Source organism: Tachysurus vachellii, chromosome 12, assembly GCF_030014155.1.
Source record: "Tachysurus vachellii isolate PV-2020 chromosome 12, HZAU_Pvac_v1, whole genome shotgun sequence".
NCBI lineage: Eukaryota > Metazoa > Chordata > Actinopteri > Siluriformes > Bagridae > Tachysurus > Tachysurus vachellii.
This window is the reverse complement of record NC_083471.1, coordinates 26917962-26942961: the sequence shown is the minus strand read 5'-3', so window position 1 is coordinate 26942961 and position 25000 is coordinate 26917962. Positions and strand designations below refer to the sequence as shown.

General features: G+C 43.2%; 1 protein-coding gene and 1 long non-coding RNA gene across 8 annotated transcripts in view; one reads left to right on the top strand and one right to left on the bottom strand.

The window, feature by feature from the left end:
• The window catches only part of fbrsl1 (fibrosin-like 1), a 205231-nt gene that overhangs the window by 70755 nt on the left and 109476 nt on the right, over nucleotides 1–25000 (bottom strand). The gene's annotated exons all lie outside the window — the stretch shown is intronic.
• The window catches only part of LOC132854633 (uncharacterized), a 47660-nt gene continuing 40045 nt past the window's right edge, over nucleotides 17386–25000 (top strand). Inside the window, exon 1 of the long non-coding RNA XR_009649271.1 lies at nucleotides 17386–17644. This is a non-coding gene — a long non-coding RNA (uncharacterized LOC132854633). The remainder of the gene's footprint in view (nucleotides 17645–25000) is intronic.

Genomic DNA, 25000 nt, shown 5'->3' with positions numbered 1-25000 from the left:
GTGATGATCTGTTATCATGAGGAACAGAGAGAAGGCGAGGAAAAGAGGCAGAGCGAGATTAAATCTAAGGTCACTGAAGCCACGCTGTAATCTATTCAGAGACAAACGCCGGGTCTCCGAAGCGCATTTGTTACGCGGCCCTGCGGTTTAACGGCCAGCGTTATGGCATCATTTCTCATCATTAGCGAGCTTAAATCGATGTAGCAACCGGAGGGTCGGCACTAAGAACACGACCGAGGGTGGTGTGTGTGTGTGTGTGTGTGTGTGTGTGTGTGTGTGTGTTTGAGACATCTTCTCTACAAAAATACAAACACATCAGAGAAGTGGTCCCTGCGTTTACTAAAGCTGTGTAAAATGTTATAGGAGACATAATGCTAATGCTAATGACACCAGTTTAGCATCTCTTCATGTGTGTAAAGACGATGCTACACAACACTCCTGTAGGAAGATTTGTGGTCCACATTCTGAACACAGTTAAGTTTTAAACATAACAGAGACTACGCAAGAGTTGGGGTCGGAGTTTGTCTAAAAAAGGGGCGTGTCTTTGTTACAATCAATTCTGATTTAGAATTTAAAGGTGGGGTCTCTGATGTTTGAGAAAAGCTTCAGAAAACCGAGTCGGGCCGAAAAATAAACAAAAATCAAAACAAACGTGTAGCCAATGAGCAGAAAGGGGCGGGGCTTGTCAATATGGGTGGAGAGAGTGTTCAGTGCGCATGTGTGACATTAGCAGAAAGCGGTTTTAACATTGACATGGAGGATAAAAACAAAGAAAGAAAGAGAAGAAAGGCTTACGATAAGGTAAGAAGTAGGACGTGTTAATATAGGATCAGCTTTCCAGCGCTGGAGAGAACTGAAGGAGCAGGAAGTTGGTCACATATTCACAGATTGGAGTTTCCTGAGTCAATAACTCCTGAGCTAAACGCTGTTACTACACAAATAACACCTCTTTTCTATCGTAGTAATGTAGAGACGCAGCTACAACCGTGTTTTGTGTAGTAACAGTGTTTAGCTCAGGAGTTATTGACTCGGGAAACTCCAATCTGTGAATATGTGACCAACTTTACTTAAGACGCCGAGGCGCTTTTTTCCTTCTCGATAGGTGAGTAACGTTGGTTTTGTTTTGTTACACAGAACTAATATATGCCTTTGTCCTTTACATGATTATGCTTGTGTGTCATTTTTACTTGTTTGTTTATCTACAATCGTATTGTTCTTCACTTCAGCTATGATAAAGACACATTTCTTTCCGTTAGTTGCCTGGGTTACATATGTATGTGTGGGCGGAGCTATCGATACAGGGGTGGGACCCATTTGGGTTAGGGGCGTGTTTGTTTTGGTGAATTTATATGTCAACATTATCTTTCAAACAACGGAGACCCCACCTTTAAGCTCAAATAAAGGTGAAATACACACTGACAACATGATTGACAGGTTCTCATGACCTCTGGAGGGCGGAGCTACATTTGAGCACGATCTGCGATGTCAGAAAACACACATGTTGCAGAAAATGGATTCAGATCCTGTGTGCTTGGCTACTAGCTAAGCTATCTCAATCAGCTAACGTTAGCAAAGAACATCTGGTGGTTGTCACGGTAACATTATACCGCGAGAAGTGTCCCGACTCTGATACTGAAATCCCATATTGTGGCTAATGTTACACAGTTAGCAAATTGTGTAGCTAAGTTAGTGATATTACAGATAGCAGGAGGGTATGTGGGTGTGTCCAGTATTCATTTGCATATTCAAAGGTTTGGGTATTGAGCTGTTTATATATACTAAACATACTTAAATCCACTTTGAACAAAGAGTGTGTGTGTGTCCTTATATCTCTTAACACACTTCGCATGGATTTACATGTCTTTTACACGGATCATTTTGCATAAGCCACTTTGTGTAGAGCGGGGGAGGGGAAGTGAGGATGGACTGATAAACGAGAAGGAAAAAGAAGGAAAATGACAGGAAAGAGCCGTGTTTGTGTTCCCTTGTTCCTTATATGTTCCTGTGTTTCACACCGGAGAAAATCATTGTGGACATGCATGCTCGTATCCTCCTAGTCCTTCTTCTCCTTCTTCTTCTTCTTCTTCTTCTTCTCCGTCTTCTCTTTTTTTCTTTTCCCAGCAGCCCTTTCGGTCTCCGTCTGTGTTAGATATGCTAATCCTCTGGCATTCAGGAGAGCCGGAGCGACAGATTCAGTCCTCCCGCTGAGAGCCACAGCAGCTCCAGAGGTGCATAATGAAACCCCTGCAGAAGGAGTGAGGGATGAACGGAGGAGGGGAGAATGAGTACGCAGGGATGTGAGGAGGAGGAGATGCTGGTTTGGGACGGAGAACATAAATACTGACACAAAGGAGAGACGCCAGGAGATGGGGCGTCACTTTTATCTGCTAGCTGCTACGTTAATGAGGGAATAGCATGAACATCCTGCTGGCTAATCAGCAAATTAGCGATGATCATACATCATTTATCACACAGCCGTAAGACGAGTGTCACCTTTAATCGCTACAACATAAAGTGCACAAAATCAACCCACTGCTAGAAATAGGATATTTAACAATTAACACTGATACAGCTTTACGTTACATATCACGTCACAGAAGAGCATAAAATATCAGAAAACACAAACTAGCGGCAAACAATTGCGCTTGTGAGAATAAACCGTCTGTTTCCTCCTAAATCGGTTCGTTAATTTGTGATGTAAAAGCTATGTTAAGTTAGCACTGAAGTAGGAGCTACGGGTTGCCATGGTGATGGTGTTTCGCTTCTTGCTGCATAGATGAATTGATTAGATGCTAAAGCAATTAGCAGATGCAAAACAGACCTCGCTACTTCCTCGTGTAAACAGTTCGGATTTCAGGATCCATTTAGTGGCTAAGCCCTGAGGAGATGATTAGCCGGGACAGGCTAGTCACCCAAGCACACTCGTCTCAAGTTTCACTAGTGCATCTGACCCAATATTTATTCTCAAACATCAACAAAAAATTCAACTATTCAGGTTTTTCTCACTGTTCACCAGTGAGTGAGATGGCGGGATGAAAAATAAATAAAAGCCCTAGATGAAAAACAAATGATTGGTTAGTAAATGAGATGGATTGAGTTAGCAATCACATTACGGTCATTAAATTAAAGGTTACTACAACAGTCGAGTCAAATGAAGGTAATCATGTTCAGGTGGGATGGAGTATGCAGCTCATAATGCTTGTAACATGCAGAAGAAGAAGGTCATGGAATCGTAATATGCTGAATTGTCTGAGCTGAATAGGATTAGCGGAGACTAGCGGAGACCATGCTAACACCGCTGGTAGCGTTCAATTACACGTTTAGCTGTTTCTCTCCATCTTTATTGAAAAAGCTGTGAATGAATTCAAATAGCGGCTAGCAGAAAGCATGCTAATGCTGTTATTCACTCAGCTGACATTTAGCTTCACAATTCATTCTTATTGCAAAACAAATATAATTTTTTGTAAGATGGAAAGAGTGGAAAGATGGAAAGATGTAAGAGTAAGATGGAAAACCAAACCAGCAGAAATGCGATGCTAATGACGGCCGACTGCTTTTTCACTGCTTGTGTACAATGGCGTGTGATAAAGCAAATTTAAACGCAAGCGTTCTGATTAGCACTTAACGCTCTCGCTAGCATGCTAAGATGTGTGAGTTTATTAAATTCAATATAACTCATGCTGCTAATTACTGAAGACAATCGTTTTTTGTTTTGTTTTGTTAAATGAATGCTATGTCCCTATGGTGCCTAGATATGGATTAGCCACTTTAGCTAGCAGTCTCTTGTTTCATCTCTCTCTCTCTCCATCTGGACTCCAGACTGACAGCATGTCCCCTGAGGACGGAGCTTTAAAGACCCTGAACACTCGTTCTGAGAATGGAGGGAGGCCTTTTTAACCCCCCCCCATCCCCCCGCACCGAGGGAGAGGAGGAGGAGAGGGAGGGATAATGGAAGAGAGGATGGAGGGATAATAGAGGATAGGAGACAGAGGGCAAGAGGTTCTTCTTCTCTAATTAGTGCTACAGAGCCCAGGAGACCCGGCCGAGCCGCGAGCTTCCTACAGCCACTTCATATCCCGCTTCTCTGTCTTTGTTCCATAATGCATTACACAGTGCGCTGACAAGCTAGTGTTTCATTAACCACACACACACACACACACACACACTCTCTCTCTCTCACACACACACACACACACACACATCAGTTTTAAACTACACAAGCTGAAATGACACACGCCACAGTCAGTAACCTGACTGCATTCATCTGAGCTATGAGCTGATCAACAACGATTCTGCTCATTGTGTGGGGGTGTGTGTGTGTGTGTGTGTGTGTGTGTGTGTGTGTGTGTGTGTTTGTTTTCTTTAACTTAATTGATTTGATTGCATTTATTTGAGCTGATGAAATTTTGAAATTTCATTTTTTCATGATTACATTTAGAACTCAAGTGCATTATCTTAACTGATATACACATGATTCTGAAATATACTGAAACCCAGACTGACACACACACACACACGCAGACACACACACACTCACACACACACGCAGACACACACAGACACACACACACACACACACGCAGACACACACACACACACACACATACACACACGCAGACACACACACACACGCATACACACACGCAGACACACACACACACGCAGACACACACACACACACACACACACACACACACACACACACACACACACACACACACGCAGACACACACACACACGCAGACACACACACACACACGCAGACACACACACACACACAGCCACACACACACACACACACACACACACACAGTTGTAGTCTGACAGCCTGAGGCGTGTCTCACACAAACTGACACTCAATAACACTCTGAAGTCCACTAAGGAAGTGCAGTCACACGGGGAAACATCAGGAACGACAGAACATGAAAAAAGAGAAGAAGAAAACAAACAGCAGCACAAAGATCTCACTGAGTTCTGTCTTTGTTTCTCTCACTGTACCTCCGAATCACTCGTACGGCTGAACGACAGAAAAAACTTCTTTCTTTCTTTCATTCAGAGAAATTTTCCACATAATTGTGTTCCGAGTTCCTTTGTGTTTGTCTGTGTCCTGATACGGCAGCGATGCTCCATGAATTCCTCACATTCCTCAATTTATTAAACATGACCTTCAGAAGGTCACGACAGTCAAACACACTTTCCTTTTTAACCTTCACTGTAAAGTCTCTCTCGCTCTCTCTCTCTAGAATTCCTCTTTCTTCATGTTCTTAAATCGTCATTCCATATGTGTGTGTGTGTGTGTGTGTATGTTTGGCTGCAGGAGGTGCAGCAGTGTGTGGCAGACTGTTTTGTCTGTCTGTGTGTGAGTGAGTGTGTGTGTCTGTGTAAGTCACTCAGGGACAGAAATAAATTCCTGCACTTCTCTGTGGTGTGTAATTGGACAGAGCCGGCGCTAACCTCCAGGTCGTGTCTCCACATGTTACTCTGCCTCCTTTTACACCCTCCTGAGTGGCCCTTAACGACCTGAGAAACAGGAAGTGGAAATCTCTCGACACAGGAGTGATTTAGTGAAACAGCCGCAGGTCTGAGAGTCACTGAAGCTCTCTGTCCTGCTCCACACACACACACACACACACACACACACACACACACACAATCATGGAGACTAAAGTGTACATGAGTTATTTAATTAGGTTATGTAAGGGGAATATTCTTCTTTGTCATCATCTTCGTCTTCCTTCCTCCTCCCTACAGTGCAACGTGAAGTGTTTATCGTTTACACACGGCAGCCAGAGTGAATCCATGGTGAAGTTTTTTACAGCCAATAGCGTTCAAGATACGGCAGGCCCCGCCCCCTTCCCCGTCTAAACACGCTCTGAGCGAGCTAGCTAATACAGAGAACAGCGAAGAGTCCAATCCTTCTGCTCTGTAGGATTTGTCTTGATGACGAGACGCCGTGTGTGTTTGGAGTTCTTAATTATTCTCATTTATTCTGTTAGATCTTATAGAACAATGTTTACTGCTAATGAGCTGCTACTGTAGAGCAGGACACACCTCTGGGGGCGGGGCATAGACACTGGAGAGCGTTTAACTGGACGATCACAAGATTAGTACAAAGTCAAATAGTTTAAACTTTCTTTCAGAAGTTTTTTAAATGCTTTGGATTTTTTTTGTAGATTAGGACAAAAAAACAGGAATTTGGAATTTTTAATTTAAATTCCAACTAACAGCTGATGATGCTGACCACACACACACATTCACACACACACACACACACACACACATTCACACCCACACACACTCACACACACAGACACATACACACACTCATACACACATACAAACACACACACAGACACACACATACTCACACACACATTTACACAAAACACACACATTCACACACAGTCACACACACAAACATTCACACACACACACACACACACACACACTCTTTATCTCAATCCATCCATTCCTTTCCTGGATGTTTCTGTCTCATTTCCACTTTCACTGTGTGTGTAAAAAAGATGAACTGCTAAGTGCTAGATAAAATGTTAGCCTCAGCTTCTAACTATATTAAACTCTGTGTGTCACTGCTGAACATTTTTGTGTGATTTTTTATGATGTGCTTAACCTCAGCTGCAGGACAGACTGTGATTTGGGACACAGCCTTCACAAGTCTGAGCATAAAGTGAACACCATGCTGTTTATCTAAATGAAACACAGCCGGGGATCAGAGACACACATAATCTACTGGATCTCACACACCAATCTCTCTCTCTCTCTCTCTCTCTCTCTCTCTCTGTCCTTTCCTGTTCTCAAATTCCCCATTCCCTCTGTGTGTGTGTGTGTGAGAGAGAGATGAATGGGCCGTGCTGTACAGAGAGCAAGCCCCTGTGCTCACGGCTCGTTTAGCCTCCGATACGCTCACTCGCTCATCCTGCTCTCTCTCTTTCTCTCGATCTCTCTCTCTGTCTCACATACACACACACACGCATACACACACACACACACACACACACACACACACACACACACACACAGAAGGATCAGGGTATAGATTCAGCCACTAGTCTTCTGCTGCCTAGTGGAGGATGTACCATTATTAGAGAGAGAAAAAAAGAGAGAGAGAGAGAGAGAGAGAGAGAGAGAGAGAGAGAATATCACCCAAGAGGATAAAGTGAAATAGGTGGAATAATTCATCATGTGTATAAACAAAAAGTATGTATGTACAAAAAGATGAACATTTAGAATTCAAGTAGCATAAATGGCACAAAAGAGAAGCTCAACACTGATGTCAACTGGAACTCTATGACAGAAAGACAATGCTAATGCTAACGCTGTGAAACTGATCAATGTTACAAGCTCAAGGTCAAGTTAAGTTCAAGGTCAAGTTATATTCAACTGTCATAAAGGAACTGAAATGAAATTTAATGTGTACAAAAACCAGTAGAGCTACAGTAACTGCCTAGTGTTACTGATCCTGAACTTTAATAACTAGCAGAAGGCTAATGATTAAATGGTTAGTATTTTTACTATGAAAGTCAATAAATTCTCACCTCAAAGTCCCTGAGTGTTAATTCTATAAATGTTACATAAAAATCACATTAAAGAAAACTTCACCATATCAACAAACACGTTTAATCTGTTTAAATTATGTTCTGTACATGTCTCTGTGATTGTGCTTTTATTATGGAAACGATAAGGTATCAGAGCGAGTACGTCAATATAAACCTGTACTACAGTCAGAGCTGCTGTTGAAGAGAATTAATCAACATTTTCTGACCAATCAGAGTCCAGAACTCAGCAGTGTTGTAAATATATATACACACACAAGACATGACTGATGACGATCTGAACTATAGACCGAAGAGCACACAAACACTCACTCACTCATCTTCTACCTCTTACCCGAACTACCTCGGGTCACGGGGAGCCTGTGCCTATCTCAGGCGTCATCGGGCATCAAGGCAGGATACACCCTGGACGGAGTGCCAACCCATCACAGGGCACACACACACACACTCTCATTCACTCACACAATCACACACTAGGGACAATTTTCCAGAGATGCCAATCAACCTACCATGCATGTCTTTGGACCGGGGGAGGAAACCGGAGTACCCGGAGGAAACCCCCGAGGCACGGGGAGAACATGCAAACTCCACACACACAAGGTGGAGGCGGGAATCGAACCCCCAACCCTGGAGGTGTGAGGCGAACGTGCTAACCACTAAGCCACCGTGACCCCCCCACACAAACATTGATATTAAATGTAATTATTTTTTTTACAAAACTGTTAAACTGTGCTGTGACCTGTACTTGTTTATGACGCAGTGAAGATGTAAGTCTTTTATCCTGTCGCTGACATGTAATTGAACAAATAGAGAAGAGAATTTAAAGGCTATAATTTGCTGAACCTCGATGTCGCCACAATAACGGTAACGTCTGAAAAAAAAACAAACTGAATTCATTTGCGGTCGATTAGAAAGCGCTGAAGCTGTCAGCACAGTGTGAAACAGACGACACTGTGCTGTGCGCTTCCTCGTTATTTTCAGCATCTGATGTTTATTTCGGATTTTTTTTCCTCCGGTCCAATCAGAGCGGATCCTCCGAGCGCACGCTGACAGCTGCGACAGCCGGGCGACAGATCCGGAGGTGTGTAAACAACCTGTGTGTGTGTGTGTGAAAGAGAGAGAGAGAGTGAGAGAGAGTGAGACAAGGGACGGATCGTGACAAATTCACGTATAAATTTCCCTGCTGCTTTGGTGTCAGCGCGAGAGACATGAGGCCTCACGGGACGACGGCGGAACAAGATGTCGCCTGTCGCAGGAGCGTCGTCTGAAAATAAATAACAAGCATGATTTGGGTTTACTTGTCAACAACGTTGAGGCTTTATTTATTTATATATTTGTTTGTTTATTTATTTATTTGGGGAAGATTGATGCGACACAGGTCCTCGGGGACGAGCGATCTCACTCCACAAACAGATGTGCAATGTTTTCATGGCAGATTTTTTTGTCTTTTTTATGTCACATAAAAAATTTAAATTCTCAGGAGGATTTTCAGCAGTGTGTTTAACAAGCAGACAACGAGAAAGAGGAAGAAATGACAATTACATCAGAAGATTTATAAATACACAAATAAATGAAGAACGCAATTATTTTATAATGTTTATGGTGTAGAGTGTGTAGTGTTTATGGTGTAGACTGTGTAGTGTTTATGGTGTAGAGTGTGTAGTGTTTATGGTGTAGAGTGTGTAGTGTTTATGGTGTAGAGTGTGTAGTGTTTATGGTGTAGAGTGTGTAGTGTTTATGGTATAGAGTGTGTAGTGTTTATGGTGTAGAGTGTGTAGTGTTTATGGTGTAGAGTGTGTAGGGTTTATGGTATAGACTAGTATGTGTAGTGTTTATGGTGTAGAGTGTGTAGTGTTTGTGGTGTAGAGTGTGTAGTGTTTATGGTGTAGAGTGTGTAGTGTTTATGGTATAGACTAATATGTGTAGTGTTTATAGTATAGACTAGTATGTGTAGTGTTTATGGTGTAGAGTGTGTAGTGTTTATGGTGTAGACTGTGTAGTGTTTATGGTGTAGAGTGTGTAGTGTTTATGGTGTAGAGTGTGTAGTGTTTATGGTATAGAGTGTGTAGTGTTTATGGTGTAGAGTGTGTAGTGTTTATGGTGTAGAGTGTGTAGTGTTTATGGTGTAGAGTGTGTAGTGTTTATGGTGTAGAGTGTGTAGTGTTTATGGTGTAGAGTGTGTAGTGTTTATGGTGTAGAGTGTGTAGTGTTTATGGTGTAGAGTGTGTAGTGTTTATGGTGTAGAGTGTGTAGTGTTGTAACAGGAGCCCAAGCTAACACCCACAAAGATGTACTGACACCCACAAACAAGCGACAGGAACTTCCTGTTCACTTCTAGGTATGTGAAGATTTAAGCTGTACGTTTTCAGTACGTTGCATCATGAAGTATGGTCAGTTTACCCTGCAGTTTAACCAAGCCGTTGTCTATTCTGTTCACTGTCTTCAATCAGCAAGGACAAGCCTTGGTGGCCTACCAGGGAAAATTTGCTGCCTTCCAAGCCACCAACAGGCAACTGCGCCAAGCCCTGTCTAACCCCTCCACCTCCAGAAGTGAACCGATTCACTTGACGTTACCGGAAACGTTTGATGGCTCTGCTGACAGCCGCAGGGGATTCCTCCACAAACGTTAGGTATTTTTTAACAGTCAACCTGACACTTACTGTGAAGATTATTCAAAGTGCAAAGCTGTTTGTGATAATGACACACAGATACGACTTTCATATGACCATTTACTTCAGTCGATCCGCAAGGTGTTTAAGTATCCCACAGGCAGCCAAGATGTGGCTGCACTGATACTTAAGCTTTCCCAAGTTACGCAGATTATGCAGTTAAGTTCCAAACCCTAGACTTGAGAAACACCTACAATTTGAATAAAATACGAGAAGGGACAAATGGAAGACCGCATGAGGACACTACAAATACTTAGTGATACCATATGGGTTTCCTAACACGCCTCTCATCTCCTGAATCTCTGCATCATCGCCTACATTGACGACATCCTGATTTACTCGGGGGACTATAATTCCCATGTTACTCATGGTCGCCTGGTCCTACAGCTGCTCCTACATCACCAACTTTTCCTTAAGGGGGAGAAATGCCGGTTCCACCAGCATACCATACCCTTTCTGAGACACATAATAAGCCATTGGGGGTGGAGATGGACTTCGTTGGACCGAGGCTGCACAAAATGTATTTGTACAACTTAAGCAAGGCTTCACCACTGCACCCATCTTGCGTCCCCTTCATTGTCCAAGTGGATGCCTCCTGCTGTGGAATAGTAGCCATGCCTCCTAAAGTCACAGAACCCCCAGGAAACTCCACCTATGTGCCTTTTTCTCCTGTAAGCTGACCCCAGTGGAGGCAAATTATGATGTTGGAAACCAGGAACTCCTATTCATTAAGGAGGCACTTGGAGTGTGGAGGCATTGGCTAGAAGGGGCAAGCAATATCATTTCAGGTTCTAACTGACCATAAAAAAAAGTATATCAAGAGCACAAAGAGACAAAAATATCAAAAGCACAAAGATACTTGGTGGGCCCTGTTCTTCACACGTTTTCATTTCACTGTTTCCTACTGCCCAGGGTCCAAGAATAGCAAGGCTGATGCTCTCTCCCGCCGACCATTACCCAGTGCACCCTGAGGAAAAACCCAAACCTATCCTCCCACCAGCCGTTATTATTGCACCAATACGGTGTGACCACTACAATACGTCCCTACCTGACTCAGACACCAGGTAATGACTCTCCCAGTTCAGGACACCCAGGCATCCAACGAATCCATACAACTTTTGCAAAACACCTTCTGGTGGCACTCCATGACTCAGGAGGTACAAACATACATAGAGACATGCTAGGTCCGAGGTCAAGTTCACACCCCATGCCAGTTACCTATGGGGCTCCTGTAACCCCTCACAGTGCCCCACCACCCGTGGATCCACATCTCAGTTTTACTCTGACACAGTTTTCAGGGCTCATGGCTGTGGACTGGTTCTCCAAAGCATCATCCCACTGAAGGCCTCAACCGTGGAGTTAACAACAACAGGGATGGAGTAAGTGCCTACCATGGGCAGAGTATGCGCAAAACTCTCTCAACCGAGCTTCCACAGATCTCACACTCTTCCAGTGTGTCCTAGGCTACCAGCCAGCCCTGTTACCATGGTAACAGTGGATGACTGGTTCCACCGGAGCAACAAGGTCTGGGAAAGAGCCCACACTCACCTCTAGAGTGAGATTCGTCATTAACGCATACAGGCCAACCATCAGAGATGCCCTCATCCACAAGAAACCTGTGCTTAAATCTACCCTGCCATTAACTGAGCCCAAGAGACAATGGCCCCTTCAAGGTTTCTCAAACCACTTAATCTGGTAACTTACTAAAACTTCCTTCCCTCCATGCCTCTCTCCTCAAACCTGCCCATTCCAATACCACAACTAATCGACTGGGAGGGATATGGACCATAAGAACAATCCTGGGTCGATGCACACAATATTTTAGACCCCAAACTAGCCAGGGAATTCCATCAGTCCCGCTCTAACCACCCAGCACCCAGACCCAGAGGCCGTCTCAGAAGGATAAAACCGGGAGGTGTTCCTAGAGGGGGTGGGGTGGTGGCGAGGTCTGTAACAGGAGCAGGAGCTAACACCCACCAGAGGGAGTATTGACACCCACAAGCAAGCATCAGGAACTTCCTGTCAACTTCTGGGTTTTCACTACTTACCATCACAAAGTTTGTCAAGCCATTGTCTATTCTGTTCATTGTTTCTCTTTTTGCCCTAGTTGCATTTGCACCATGAACTGATTACCTTGTTGACGAACCTTTTGCTTGCCTTTTGGATTACCCACTGTGCTATTGTTGTGTATATTTTTGCCTGTTTTTTATTAAAGTGTTTTGGGATTTACTGGATATGGATCCGTCTCAGCGTTCGTTACAAGGGTTTATGATGTAGAGTAGAGGGTGTAGTGTTTATGGTGTAGAGTGTGTAGTGTTTATGGTGTAGAGTGTGTAGTGTTTGTCATGTAGAGTGTGTAGTGTTCATGGTGTAGACTGTGTAGTGTTTATGGTGTAGAGTGTGTAGTGTTTATGGTGTAGAGTGTGTAGTGTTTATGGTGTAGACTGTGTAGTGTTTATGGTGTTGACTGTGTAGTGTTTATGGTGTAGAGTGTGTAGTGTTTATGGTGTAGACTGTGTAGTGTTTATGGTGTAGAGTGTGTAGTGTTTGTCATGTAGAGTGTGTAGTGTTCATGGTGTAGACTGTGTAGTGTTTATGGTGTAGAGTGTGTAGTGTTTATGGTGTAGACTGTGTAGTGTTCATGGTGTAGAGTGTGTAGTGTTTATGGTATAGACTAATATGTGTAGTGTTTATAGTATAGACCAGTATGTGTAGTGTTTATGGTGTAGAGTGTGTAGTGTTTATGGTGTAGACTGTGTAGTGTTTATGGTGTAGAGTGTGTAGTGTTTATGGTGTAGACTGTGTAGTGTTTGTCATATAGAGTGTAGTGTTTATGGTGTAGAGTGTGTAGTGTTTATTGTGTAGAGTGTGTAGTGTTTGTCATGTAGAGTGTGTAGTGTTCATGGTGTAGACTGTGTAGTGTTTATGGTGTAGAGTGTGTAGTGTTTATGGTGTAGACTGTGTAGTGTTTATGGTGTAGAGTTTATGGTGTAGAGTGTGTAGTGTTTATGGTGTAGAGTGTGTAGTGTTTATGGTGTAGAGTGTGTAGTGTTTATGGTGTAGAGTGTGTAGTGTTTATGGTGTAGACTGTGTAGTGTTTATGGTGTTGACTGTGTAGTGTTTATGGTGTAGACTGTGTAGTGTTTATGGTGTAGAGTGTGTAGTGTTTATGGTGTAGAGTGTGTAGTGTTTATGGTGTAGACTGTGTAGTGTTTATGGTGTAGACTGTGTAGTGTTTATGGTGTAGAGTGTGTAGTGTTTATGGTGTAGACTGTGTAGTGTTTATGGTGTAGAGTGTGTAGTGTTTATGGTGTAGTGTTTATGGTGTAGAGTGTGTAGTGTTTATGGTGTAGAGTGTGTAGTGTTTATGGTGTAGAGTGTGTAGTGTTTATGGTGTAGGGTGTGTAGTGTTTATGGTGTAGACTGTGAAGTGTTTATGGTGTAGACTGTGTAGTGTTTATGGTGTAGAGTGTGTAGTGTTTATGGTGTAGTGTTTATGGTGTAGACTGTGAAGTGTTTATGGTGTAGAGTGTGAAGTGTTTATGGTGTAGTGTTTGTAGTATCTATGGTATAGAGTATGTACTGTTTATGGAGTGTGTAGTGTTTGTCTTGTAGAGTGCACAGTGTTTAGGGTTTAGGCTTTAGGGTGTGGGGACTTTCTCATACACACAATGCTAACACTATTGCTAATGCTAATTCAGCACGTGTGTGAGACTTCAGAGACTAACAGAGCAGCCACAGCGTCTCTATTTGTACAGCAATCATCTCAAGGAGGTTTAAGGAGAACCAGCTGTGGAGAAGAGAGTGTCTGAGGTCAGGAAGTGTGTGTGTGTGTGTGTGTGTGTGTGTGTGTGTGTTTGTGTCTTCTGCAGAGGCTTTATTTTATTTTAAGATATATCATATTATCATAACACACGTCTGGCAGAGACACAGAGCAAATGCACTACATACACACAGACGCCGAGTAAGTGATAGTAGTTATAGACTCTGAATCAGTGAATCAGCAATAAACTTATAGACTCTGAGTCAGTAAATCAGGAGTAAAGTTATAGACATTCAGTCAGGAGTAATGTTATAGACTGAGTCAGTGAATCAGGAGTAAAATTATAGACTCTGATACAGTGAATCAGGGGTAATGTTATAGACTCTGATACAGCCAGCCTTTTTGACATACTCTTCTTTTGATGATGTCATCAGATTGTTTCCACAGAGCAGCACTTTTCACAAAAAACACATTTTCTCACACACACACACACACACACACACACACACACACACACACACACACACACCCATTTCAGAAACATCTGCATGAAACCCCTCCTTTCCCTGCAGTGCTTCATAAACATTGCCTTCTGGAAAGTTTTAACTAATTATACGTTCTGAGATGCTATTAATGTTCTAGGCCAGGTTCAGAAATACGATGTAGGCCAGACCACAACGCAATCTCCCTCGACCATCAACACGACAGTCAGTGAACAGCTCGGTCTGAGGCCCGCCGCATTCCACCCGGGAGACGGAGTGCGTCTGTGTGTGATTTAGCTTCCAGTTCCAGTTTGACACAGTTTAAAGAGCTCTAATTGAGAACAGAACAGAAGGATAAAAGAAGAAAAATCACACATTGTGTCCTCCCCCCCCCCCCCCACGCTTTTTAGGCTGAGAGAAAAATATGCAGAATAAAGTGATGAAGAAAAACCTCTAAGGGGGTTTAGAGCCAAGTGCACCTCATCTGAGCACTAGTTCCTCCTGCAGACTTAAAGCTAAATCTGTGTCTCCCTAAAGTCCATAACCGCATGCTCATTTGATTAGCCTAAAACAACTACTAAAGCCGATACCACAAAGCTAAGAAAGCTAATACTTAGCATTTTAGCAAGATGTTCTTTCACAAGAAGCTAATAAGCTAAATGGAAGACAAGCTAAAATCCCTAGCTTTGAAATGTAAGAAACTTAAGGGTTAGCTTGATAGCAAGACAGGGCAAGGAAGCTAACACTGAAGGAAGCAAAGAGTTCAAATATTTGGAAAGTACCATTTCCTGGGAAGATAAAATGCCAAGGCCTCCTAGGACACTCGGGAAGACTTAATGCTTTTCACAAGAAAGCTAACATTTAGCCTTCTGGGAAAATGTTCTTTACTTGCAAGCTTATGCGTTAATGCAGCACAAGGCTAAGCTAAGAACTTTAATGAAACCAAATTCTATGGAACACTTAAAGCTCTTAAATAAAGCTAAGCTAAGGGTTAGCGTGCTAATGCTGCCAAGCCTTAAATGCTGTTCTGGATATTCGGAATGCCGGGATTTTGCATTCACAGACTGAAAATAAGTGTAAAGCCATGGTGATCAGCTAAATGCATATTTATGAGACAGGTGTGATTAATGATCAGAGGGCGGAGCTACATGTTTGTCACAGTTCTCCTTTGTCTCTGTTTTTTTTCTCTTATCTTTTATTTATTTTTTTTTATTCTTTTCTCTGGCTGTCTCTCTCACTTTCTCTTCCTGCCTCATTTCCTCTCTGTCTACCCCTTTCTTTTTCTCTCTGTCATTTTCCCTCAATCTCTCGCCACCAGACTCCTTTCTCTCTCTCTCTCTCTCTCTCTCTCTCTCTCTCTTTCTCTCATTATTATATAGTTATGGAAGTTATGGAAAATCTCATTTCTTATTTATTAGATGCTAACCAACTAGCGTGCCTCCTGACAGTCCTGTTAATGACCTGTCTCTCTCTCTCTTGCTGCGTCTTACTCTCTCCACTTAGCTGTCTATCTGTCTGTGCAGATGGGATGTACAGGGTGAGGGGAGGAAGTGGAGGGAGGGAGGGAGGAGACCCGAGGGAAGAGCCGAAGGCAGACAGACAAATATTCACTGACAGGTGTGTGATCAAATCAAAGCTACAGCCATAAGTGCTGAAGTATCGACCTGTCACTCGCAATCTACGGCCCTGTGACATCACACACACACACACACACACACACACACACACACACACACACACACACACACACACACACACACACACACACACACTGGTCAAATCCCAAACCATACACCTTATTGTCTATTCACTATATAGATCACCTAAACAGCATGACTGTGAGTGTGTCCTAAACCATGTACCATACTCATTCACTATACACTATAAAGGCAACCTAAACACCGTCCTCAGCCCAATGTGGACGTGTCCCAAACCACACACCCCTGTTAGCCCTTACATCTGTGGGAAGAGACAGTGAGTGTATGATGCAGTGATATAGGTTTTATGCCTTTTATATTTAGCTCCATGTTCCTGATAGTGCAGATGATGATGATGATAATGATATAATGATGATGATGATGATGAAGATTCCACATTAACAGGATGAACTTTACTGCGTGTTATAATTTAATTTTTTTATGAGCTTGTAATGTGTTTTATTGTGAATTATATAATGCATGGAAATGAGTATTTTAGCTTTAATGGCTCCTGTAGTTACGCCGCTACATTCCAATGAGCTTTAACACTTCTCCAGATCAAGGAGCTGAAATGTGCCCTTACTCTCTACCTTCATCTGTGTGTGTGAGATTTGGGACACATACATCGTAGATTGACGGTCGTCCTTTTGTAGCCTGTATAGTGAATAGTGAGCAGAGTGTGTGGTATGGGATACGCCCACAGTGATGGTGCGTGACTGGCCTAGATAGTGAACAGATATTATTATTTAAGACACAGTGACGATGATTATGTGGCTTATATAGTGACCAGTGAATAGGGTGTGTGTGATGATTTAGACATGCAGTTTGCGGTGTGCTAATCTGGTAGCTATAAACTTCCATTTCTTCCATTTGCACTTCCATTTTCCAAAAAAAAATAAAGTAAAAAAGGAAACTTCACTGTGTGTGTGTGTGTGTGTGTGTGTGTGTGTGTGTGTGTGAGACCTGTGTACATGCTGATAAGCTTCATATCTCACATATCTAATCACATTATGGCTCGTCTCTGCGAGCGTGCGGCCATTACGATGTAAAAGTGCTCGGAGTGATTTCCCCTCGCTGCTGAAGGTCATTTGAAAAGTGCAGTGAGGAAATGAGCATATCTATATCAGCGCCTTGTAAAATTTTACGACGCCGTTTGGTGTTGCTATATAAAACGGTCACGGGAAACGAGCTGCAGTAGATTAACCTGATGACCCTGATGTCTGAGCCAGGGAGAAGAGACTCCATGAAGGAAAGTGAGTTAGCGTACTAATCAGAGCTACGCTAAAAAATTGTGGAATATCACCGTGTTCATGAGACGTTCAACATTTCACAAATCTGGAAGTTCAAATCCTCTGACACAAATCCTCTAACACAGCACCGATTTCACAATATGGAACTTCACCAAACATTAGTTAGATTAGCATTCGATGCTATCTGTGCCTTGACTAACATATCCAAGGTAAGCGCTGGTGTTCCACATTTACAGCTACATGCTAGCTGTCTGCATCACAACTTTAGCCAATGTTAAGGTCCAGATGATTCTGTATCATTTCCTCCCTCACTGTGTCTGTATAAATGCAGTAATAAATAGCTAGGCTCAGTGTTTACCTAATGTTTGGTTAGCGGTGGATGCTAAGTGTAATAAAAGAGTAATTTTAATTGTTTTGAGTCTTAGTAATTTCCTGATACATCAGTTAAATGTTGATGTTTTCCGGATGGTTTTTGTCTGTTTCACTTTCAGTGAGTCTTAATTTTGTCCTAATGAAGGACTTCCTTTTCCTGTATGTAACGGATAGCTGTGTGGTGTGTTTGACCATGCTTCCGGTTGCCTAGCAACAATGTTATTATTAATGTAAGCATTGAATGTCAAATATACAACACATTTATTTCATTACGTTGGTCAGTTTATTGGTAACGTTGACCAATGTGTAGAACAATGTCTCAGATGTCAATTAGCTAATGGATAGTTTTTTTTTAAAGAAAAACAGACTTTTATTGTATTGTAGTCTTTTGTTATATGATCCAACAAAATGCTAGCAATATTTATGTGGTGGTAAAGTGCTATACTTTAAAAATAAATCTATAATCACTAATCCCTTGGTGCTTTCTGTTGGCTTCTCTTTTGCAACATCAACAATATTCTCCTCTTCGTCCCTCTGAATGGGCTACGTTTTCACTTTAGGAGCATCGTCGCGTGGCCGATTTGTCTCTTAAATCCCACAACAGAGAGCCATAACGTGCTATCGCTCCTGCACTCATCTTTCACGCTACTCTAGAGACCACGCCGCTAATGCTCTTCCTGCCCGCTAACTCCACTTCCTGGAAGTGCAGATCTCCTGTGGGCCATCAGACGCTGCATTAGCACAGACAGATAGCTGGAGACAGAAAGCGAGAGAGGGGGAGGGAATGAACGAGAGAATGTGCTGTGGTTCTCCTTCATTCCTTTCCCCAGACTCGTGATGAATTACTCATGCCTGCCTGTGGCCTCCAAAGCTCACTCCAATTCCTTCCCTCGTTCCCTCATTCGAACGGTCCCAAAGGCTCCTGTACATTAGCGCTTCAAATGCTAGCCTACGCTGAAAATCCCCTCAGAACAAAAACAGAGCGATGGAGAACAAGAGAAAAAGAGAGATAGACGCTAAGGGAGGACGTGACAGAAATGATGGGCTGAGACACAAACTCTCATTATCACTCTCGGTGCACCCTTACTGAAGTCCCCTAATGACTTTCAACAGATTCCTTCATGGCAACTCCCCAGCCAAATCCCCACTTAAAAGAAAGCTAGCATAGCAATTAACAGCCACACTGTTCTGGAAGTCAAATTTTATTCTGTAACCAGTTTAGAGCCATGACCCACCCTGACTTTGTTTAATATAAAACTGCAGACACCTAAATCGCAGGGCACACACACACACACACACTAGGGACAATTTTCCAGAGACGCCAATCAACCTACCATGCATGTCTTTGGACCGGGGGAGGAAACCGGAGTACCCGGAGGAAACCCCCGAGGCACGGGGAGAACATGCAAACTCCACACACACAAGGAGGAGGAGGGAATCGAACCCCGACCCTGGAGGTGTGAGGCGAACGTGCTAACCACTAAGCTACTGTGACCCCAGTAAGTTAACATATCTCAGGTAAATGTTGATGTTCCGGATGGTTCGGTCTCATTTCCACTGACACTGCGATTTACTCTGTCTGTATAAAAGACTCTACAGATCCATATAAACAGAGTGTGAGTTCATTAGCATTATTCTAATTAGAATGGATATGAATTAGAGTTATTACAATTTCTTTAATATTCACATTTTCACATTTTTCATGACTTTACATCATAATTTACATCAAGCAAGCTTTAACAGCACTGCTAGCTTCACGCTGCTAGCTTAGCTAAGGTCGTTAATCTGTTACACTGTGCAAATATAACCAGTGTTTTACACTAGGCACTTCCTAGCTTGATAGCCAGCTAGCGTTACTAAATCAGCAGAAGAAAAATATCTCTGGTCAGAACATGGAGGTGGCTGAATACAAATCAGTTCTGATCCCTGCTCCAGAAATGTGCCCCTCAGCTAGCACACTTCACTCCAGCTGATGGGGAAAGTGAACGAGGCTGTGTTAAAAGCAATCTCGCATTCCTCCGTCCACCGAGAGGAGAAATAAAGGGCTCATTTTACGAGACGACGTCTATGACGAGCTTTTTTTCCTTCTTCTCTCCGAGCTGCCATTCTCCGTCAAATTATAACACGTCCATGAACTCGATTCCCTTGCTAGCGCTTACAAATTAGTCCATTAAGCTGCCCTTTCTCTCCTCCAAGCCCGAGAGAGAGAGTAAGTGAGAGAGAGAGAGAGAGAGAGAGAGAGAGAGAGAGAGAGAGGCAGGTCCCAATTATAATTTTACAGTGAGAACACGATGTAAAGGAGGAGTGAAGGAGACAGGAGAGACGGCTAAACCCAGATCTGAGGAAATCAGTGGCAATTTAAAGCCATAAAGCTCTACAGAAAGACAAATTCGCCAGTCGTTACTCATCATCAATAACGGCGTGTGGTATTATGTGTAATGGCGGTGACGGACGAGCCTCCATCATCCATTACACTGCTTCTGAAGCTGTGTTCTCTGTGTGAAAAAGATGATCAGGGGTCAGAAGGTGGAGGAAATGGCTTCTGGATGAGCTGAAAGAACAAGGCGGTTGTATAAATCAGACAGGAGATAAAATGAGGTCTAATAACAGTCTGATGGTTTAGAATCTGACTGAGAGATCAGATCAGAGTAAAAACACTCACACACCTTCGAGCAGAATAAAACAGAGGAAATAACACTGCATGGTTCCTCGTAACACTGGATGAGATCCTAATAAAATCTCTGAATGCAGAACAGTCCATGACAGCTTGCCTCTGTGTCCTATCATACCATAAAGGTCTGTGATTAAACATCACAATGTTCTGCTCACGTCATCAAAGACACACTGGCTGTTAACACAGACATTCCTGAGATAATGAGGAGATTTATTCTGTTCATTAGCATGTTTAAGAACGTATCAGAATCTGTCTTGTGAGCGGGCCGTCGTGCTGTTGCTGGATTTTAGACGAGTGCCACGTCTGTCTGTTAGTTGTGTTTGGTGGCTGTGACTCTAAACGAACTCTTTAACCATTTACAACCCTAAAGTTGTACAGTGTAAAACCGGATTAAAGTGAATTACATTTCTATCTGAATAAACGAGGAGCACAATCCATTAAAATCGCCAGTCACAACAAAACAAAATAATATTGTAAAAATGTGCTGTTTGTGTATGAAACAGTCTAAGTACAATTTCATGATCATCCAATTAATTTACATGCTCCGCCCAAGCTAACAATTAATATACAATGTACAATATACAATGTTAAATAAAATTTGTAAATAGAAGCCGTCAGATGTCTCTCTTGTGGTGACGACCCTGAGGCTCTCCGTCACCATCGCCTCAGACACGTACGCCAGAACACCAAACACACACGTGGTCTCTCGTCGTCTAGGATTAACGTGGTCCTGAGTACAGAAATCCTTCCCAGCTGAAACAAGGCTCTCCTTATAAACTCCTCACGGCTCTCCTGCTGTAACTAGCTTGCTAATTTGCTTGCTAATAAAATACTACTGGCTTTTCAGACACTTCCGCACACCTCCACTCCGACTTCCTGTTTCAGAAGGAAATACACAGAACACAGAATCCAGTCGCTGATCAGAAGCCGCCATTTCATCAGGACTTTAAATGATCAATGTGGAGTCACAAAGCGGATATTCAGATAAATGATGTGGATGAAAGCTGGCTGTGTCGCTGTGGTGAATAACGGATTAGTGAATAATGTGGATCAGAGGAATACGCTGGATTACGGTTTGATAACTGATGGAATAAACACAGCTCTTGGAAGTGCACTCAGAGTCTTGGACTCAGCTGCAGTCTTCCTCCTCCACCTACCTCTACCTCCACCCCCACCGCCCCTCTCCCTCTCTCTCTCTCTCTCTCCCTCCCGGTATATGGCTGAGTTCCTATTTTTGCCGCTGACCCTGCCAGTAGTTCAGACAGCGTCTAGTGTGCGTATCTGATTAATTGGTTCTGCGCCTCGTTTTGCACCGACGGCTAATGAAATCACGTAGGAATTAAGCCGTTAAGGGGCCAAACATTTCTCCTTGGCTCATCTTAACAAGCCTGGAAAGCAGCAGTGCTCTCTCTCTCAGTCTCACACACACACACTCCATCTCTCCCGAGCCGTGCCAGCAGCAGCTTGCATCCAAGATGTTCAAAAAAGGCCGAGAGACTGAATTTAATCAGGGGAAAAACCAGAGTTGGATGGAAGTGTACAAGATCCAAGGGTTGAGACGAAGGGAGGAAGGGAGGAAGGAGGGATCCGAGGGAACCGAGGGAGTGTGGGCTGAATTTAACAAGCAGGGAACCTCGCAGATTTAAAGGCACTGCTAAAAATTTATGGAAGCGCATTTGGAACAAGGCCACCATGAACAGCTTGGCCAGCCGAGTCTAATAATCCCCACACAATTTTTCACCCAATATTTTATCAATAAAAAAGCGGTTAAAGAAGCCACGGCGGACGCCATCTGGAACCGCCGCTTCGTTCCCTAAATCCCGCCGTCGTTAAAACACTTCTTGGCAGCCATGTGCAGATGAGAGAGAAAGCGAGTGAGAAAGAGAATGAGGGGGTAAATCTTCAGATGATTCGCTGATCAGAAAAACGTCTTCTCCACCACTACCACCACCACCATCATCAGGAGCAGGATCAGGATCAGGATCAGTAGCAGCAGAATTCTGCCGCAGGGCCAGATCCAGGGTTACAGCTCAACGATATTTATTTATTTATTCCCCGCACTTCCAGACGAGTTCCCACAGGCCGTCACGGTTCGGCTTTCACTGCGTGCTTGGGTTTCGCCAGAGGAAATTTATGAGGCAGAGCTACAAATCCAGCACTGAGGGCCCTCCAGGGTTCACGTCTGGCACAAAGCCGGTCATTTACATGTCGCTGTTTGGCTCGAGTGACGGTTACACTGTCCAGCATAAACTCTTAAAAATACAGAGGGAAAAAACACAGATCAGGTTTCCGTTTATGCAAATAACCCTTCAACCAGAACGTTTTTACACGTGCACAACATCTGCAGCAGCGTGGAGCTACAGAGAGATCTTCCACATGATCCTGTGCTTTTCCTCAGGGTTCTCCAGTTTCCTCTTGTGTGTGTATGTGTGTGTGTGTCTCTATCCGTGCTGTTTCCTGAGCAGGAGAAAGTGCAGACTGCAGAAGAATGAATGAGTCTGTTCTTCCTTGGACAGTTGGAGGTTTGGTTGCATTTTATTTAGGAAATCTTCCCATAATCCCAAGACATTCCTTGCTTGGCAATTTATAAAGTGATCCACAGTTCCCGGAAGAACACGCAAGCTTTCAGTCCTTTCCTACTGGCGTTCCACGCTAACACTAGCGCTCTGCACACGGGTTAATGCGGTGGGATTACGAGGGGCTCGGCACTCGCAGCGTCGTCTCCCCTAAAGCCTCTGAGGCACGTCACACTCGTTTACTCGTTTGGCAGCCATCCCTCCATCCATCGCGGCATATTCCGTCTGTCAGGGCCATGTGTTAGCGCTCTTCAGAGCCTCCGCCAGCTGCCTCTCGATGACTGCAGCGGGATTGCGCTAATGAAGTCAAATTAATTTAATCGAGGCCCCGTCTAACCTACCCGCTCTGCCAGCAGGGAGGGAAATTTTTATGCCAGCGCTCCAAAAAAAGAAGAGAAAAAAATTCCTGTCAGAACTCATAAAGTGCACACGCTGGCTCGAGAACTAGCGAGACGCTAGCAGACGACTAGCGGCTAAATTACACTTAAAGGAGCTGTGGTGTGTTAAGGTTCCTCAGAAGGGCTGTAAAAAATCCCCAGAGACCCCATTTTCCTGAGAAGCGAACAGACTTCCCAAGTCATTAAAAACTGCTAAAAAGAGAAAATGGGAGCACTAAATGAGCGCTGGTGGCTAGCTAGCATCGTTATGACTCGCTTCCTGTCTCCCCCTGTGACTCTAAACCCACTGTAAACTTTTATGTGTGCCTCTTTGATACGAGTATTATGATTATTTTTTTCTGTGGTAATCCGCCGAGCCCTGCACCTTTCCCCTCTCTGGAACAGATCAAAGCAGACGCTTTTTTTAACTCCATCTCCAGATAATTGGAAGCAGACGTGTGTTTTGGCGCTCGGTTTTCCTGCGTTTGTCCTCAAGGGTCTCGCTTTTTTCTCTTTTCTTTTCTTTTTTCTTTTTAATACATCACCTGCACTGAAACAAAATGGCACGAGCCAAGATGACGTGCCTCATGGAGCTCCTCTGTTTTATCCCCAGGCTTCCCGTCTTGTAACACAGTTTAGAGCTAGGACCGATTGTCTCACTTTTCATCCTCGTAAATAATAAAGTTTAGGAAAAAAACACAAAAAGAGGAGCAGCTTGTAACAGACAGTGCTGATTTGCATGTTATAACGCTAACCTCAGTGCTAACTTATAGCAACAAACTAAAGTTTACAAATGAACTGTGTGTATTTTAACATGCTAGTAATGCTAATTTGAGCATCAGCCTGCTTACTAGAATGCTTGTTTGTGTTCTAGCATGTTTGTTATAATGCTCTCTTAAGTGTTAGTCTGTTTACTATAATGCTAATTTAAGTGTTAGCCTGTTTACTATAATGCTAATTTGCATTTAGAGTGTTTATTGCTACTTTGTAGCATTTGCTAAAATGCTCATTTGTTATTAGTGTTTACTATAATGCTAATTTGCATTTAGAGTGTTTACTGTGATGCTAGTTTGCGGTTAGAATCTTTACTACATCACTAGTTTGAGTGTTTGCCTGAAAATCTTATGAGCATGATGACGGCTCATTGAACGCTTTTGACTATTTTGGATGCTAACCAGACCAAACCAAAAGCTAATCTGGATTTGATTTCATAGCACTGCAGTTAACTTCAAAAGAGACTCGAAGACTGAGATGAAAAAAAAAGAAACAAGGGTAAAATGTCTGGCTCGAGTAAAGAGTGCTAATAAATTACGGATAAAAGCACTTCCACATTACCTCAGACCTATTAAATCCAACATGGCTGCCGTGTATTTCCAATCATGTACACGTTTTTCAAGACTTTTCACAAAATGCGCCGCGCTCTCCAGGGGAACATTACCGCAAACGGCTCGGGTTAACTTAATAGCAACCATACGGCGCTTTATAACTGTTTCTGATTGTCTGTGGCACTTTGTTGGAACGTCCTGTCAAGCTCCTGGATCCCACTCTGGAAAACATAATGCGGAA